The sequence below is a fragment of the Physeter macrocephalus genome, chromosome 4 (genome assembly GCF_002837175.3).
Source record: "Physeter macrocephalus isolate SW-GA chromosome 4, ASM283717v5, whole genome shotgun sequence".
Lineage (NCBI taxonomy): Eukaryota > Metazoa > Chordata > Mammalia > Artiodactyla > Physeteridae > Physeter > Physeter macrocephalus.
Genome location: NC_041217.1, coordinates 57681051 through 57685260, shown reverse-complemented (window position 1 = coordinate 57685260; position 4210 = coordinate 57681051).

Genomic DNA, 4210 nt, shown 5'->3' with positions numbered 1-4210 from the left:
TGACGTGCAGTCTGCAAAAAGGAGACCACAAACACAGTAAGTTAAGCAAAATTAGAAGACAGAGAAATACACAGCAGGTAAAGGAACAAGATAAAAAACCACCAGAAGAAACAAATGAAGAGGAAATAGGCAGTATACCTGAAAAAGAATTCAGAGTAATGATAGTAAAGATGTTCCAAAATCTAGGAAGTAGAATGGAGAAAATATAAGAAACGTTTAACAAGGACCTAGAAGAACTAGAGAGTAAAGAAACAATGATGAACTACCAAATAAATGAAATTTAAAATTCTCTAAAAAGAATCAATAGCAGAATAACTGAGGCAGAAGAACAGAAAAGTAACCTGGATGATAAAATAGTGGAAATAACTACAGCAGTGCAGAATAAAGAAAAAAGAATGAAAAGAATTGAGGATAGTCTCAGAGACCTCTGGGACAACATTAAACGTACCAACATTCGAATTATAGGGGTCCCAGAAGAAGAAGAGAAAAAGAAAGGGACTGAGAAAATATTTGAAGAGATTATAGTTGAAAACTTCCCTAATATGGGAAAGGAAATAGTTAATCAATTCCAGGAAGCACAGAGAGTCCCATACAGGATAAATCCAAGGAGAAACATGCAAAGACACATATTAATTAAACTATCAAAAATTAAATACAAAGAAAGAGTAATAAAAGTAGCAAGGGAAAAACAACAAATAACATATAAGGGAATCCCCATAAGGCTAACAGCTGATCTTTTAGCAGAAACCTGTGCAAGCCAGAAGGGAGTGGCAAGACATATTTAAAGTGATGAAGGGGAAAAACCTACAACCAATATAACTCTACCCAGCAAGGATCTCATTCAGATTTGACAGAGAAATTTAAAACTTTACAGACAAGCAAAAGCAAACAGAATTCAGCACCACCAAAATAGCTTTACAACAAATGCTAAAGGAACTTCTCTAGGCAGGAAACAAAAGAGAAGGAAAACACCTATAATAAGAAACACAAAACAATCGAGAAAATGGTAATGGGAACATACATAATGATAATTACATTAAACGTAAATGGATTAAATGTTCCAACCAAAAGACATCAACTGGCTGAATGGATACAAAAACAAGACCCGTATATGTGCTGTCTACAAGAGACCCACTTCAGAACTAGGGACACATACAGAGTGAAAGTGAGGGGATGGAAAAAAATATTCCATGCAAATGGAAATCAAAAGAAAGCTGGAATAGCAATTCTCATATCAGAAAAAATAGACTTTAAAACAAAGACTATTATGAGAGATAAAGAAGGACACTACCTAATGATCAAGGGATCAATCCAAGAAGAAGATATAACAATTGTAAATATTTATGCACCCAACATAGGAGCACCTCAAAACATAAGGCAAATACTAGCAGCCATAAAAGGGGAAATCGACAGTAACACATTCATAGTAGGGGACTTTAACACCCCACTTTCACCAATGGACAGATCATCCAAAACGAAAATAAGTAGGGAAATACAAGCTTTAAATGATACATTAAACAAGATGGACTTAGTTGATATTTATATGACATTCCATCCAAAAACAACAGAATACACATTCTTCTCAAGTGCTCATGGAACATTCTCCAGGATAGATCATATCTTGGGTCACAAATCAAGCCTTGGTAAATTTAAGAAAATTAAAATCATATCAAGTATCTTTTCCAACCACAATGCTATGAGACTAGATATCAATTACAGGAAAAATTCTGTAAAAAATACAAGCACATGGATGCTAAACAATACACTACTTAATAACCAAGAGATCACTGAAGAAATCGAAGAGGAAATCAAAAAATTCCTAGAAACAAATGACAACAAATCCACCATGACCCAAAACCTATGAGATGCAGCAAAAGCAGTTCTAAGAGGGAAGTTTATAGCAATACAATTCCATCTCAAGAAACAAGAAACATCTCAAATAAACAACCTAACCTTACACCTAAAGCAATTAGAGAAAGAAGAACAAAAATACCACAAAGGTAGTAGAAGGAAATAAATCATAAAGATCAGATTAGATATAAATGAAAAAGAAATGAAGGAAACGATAGCAAAGATCAATAAAACTAAAAGCTGGTTCTTTGAAAAGATAAACAAAATGGATAAACCATCAGCCAGAATCATCAAGAAGAAAAGGGAGAAGACTCAAACCAATAGAATTAGAAATGAAAAAGGAGAAGTAACAACTGACACTGCAGAAATACAAAGAAACATGAGAGATTACTACAAGCAACTCTATGCCAATAAAATGGACAACCTGGAAGAAATGGAAAATTCTTAGAAATGCACAACCTTCCAAGACTGAACCAAGAGATTACTAAAAGCACTTCAAGGCCAAAAAATGGACAACCTGGAAGAAATGGACAAATTCTTAGAAATGCACAACCTTCCAAGACTGAACCAAGAAGAAATAGAAAATATGAACAGACTAATCACAAGCACTGTAATGGAAACTGTGATTTAAAATCTTCCAACAAACAAAAGCCCAGGACCAGATGGCTTCACAGATGAATTCTATCAAATATTTAGAGAAGAGCTAACACCTATCCTTCTCAAACTCTTCCAAAATATAGCAGAGGGAGGAACACTCCAAAACTAATTCTATGAGGCCATCATCACCCTGATACCAAAACCAGACAAAGACGTCACAAGGAAAGAAAACTACAGGCCACTATCACTGATGAACATAGATGCAAAAATCCCCCCAAAAATACTAGCAAACAGAATCCAACAGCACATTAAAAGGATCATACACCATGATCAAGCGGGGTTTATCCCAGAGATGCAAGGATTCTTCAATATACGCAAATCAATCAATGTGATACACCATAATAACAAATTGAAGGAGAAAAACCATATGATCATCTCAATAGATGTAGAGAAAGCTTTCAACAAAATTCAACACCCATTTACGATAAAAACCCTCAAGAAAGTAGGCATAGCGGGAACTTACCTCAACATAATAAAGGCCATATATGACATACCCACAGCCAACATTGTCCTCAATGGTGAAAAACTGAAACTATTTCCACTAAGATCAGGAACAAGACAAGGCTGCCTACTCTCACCACTATTATCCCACATAGTTTTGGAAGTTTTAGCCACAGAAATCAGAGAAGAAAAAGAAATAAAAGGAATCCAAATTGGAAAGAAGAAGTAAATCTATCTCTTGCATTCCTATACACTAATGATGAAAAATCTGAAAGTGAAATTAAGAAAGCACTCCCATTTACCATTGCAACAAAAAGAATAAAATATCCAGGAAAAACCTACCTAAGGAGACAAAAGATCTGTATGCAGAAAATTATAAGACACAGATGAAAGAAATTAAAGGCAATACAAACAGATGGAGAGATATACCATGTTCTTGGATTGGAAGAATCAACATTGTGAAAATGACTCTACTACCCAAAGCAATCTACAGATTCAATGCAATCCGCAAAAAACTACCACTGGCATTTCTCACAGAGCTAGAACAAAAAATCTCACAATTTGTATGGCAAAACAAAAGACCCCAAATAGGCAAAGCAATCTTGAGAAAGAAAAACGGAGCTGGAGGAATAAGGCTCCCTGACTTCAGACTATATTACAAAGCTACAGTAATCAAACAGTATGGTACTGGCACAAAAACAGAAATATAGATCAATGGAACAGGATAGAAAGCCCAGAGATAAACCCACACACATATGGTCACCTTATGTTTGACACAGGAGGCAAAATACACAGTGATGAAAAGGCAGCCTCTTCATTAAGTGGTCTTGGGAAAACTGGACAGCTACATGTAAAAGAATGAAATTAGAACACTCCTTAATACCATACACAAAAATAAACTCAAAATGGTTTAAAGACCTAAATGTAAGGCCAGACACTATCAAACTATCAGAGGAAAACAAAGGCAGAACACTCTATGACATAAATCACAGCAAGATCCTTTTTGACCCACCTTCTAGAGAAATGGAAATAAAAACAAAAATATACAAATGGGACCTAATGAAACTTAAAAGCTTTCACATAGCAAAGGAAACCATAAAGAAGACGAACAGACAACCCTCAGAGTGACGAAAATATTTGCAAATGAAACAACTGACAAAGGATTAATCTCCAAAATTTACAAGCAGCTCATGCAGCTCAATATCAAAAAAACAAACAACCCAATCCAAAAATGAGCAGAAGACCTAAATAGACATTTCTC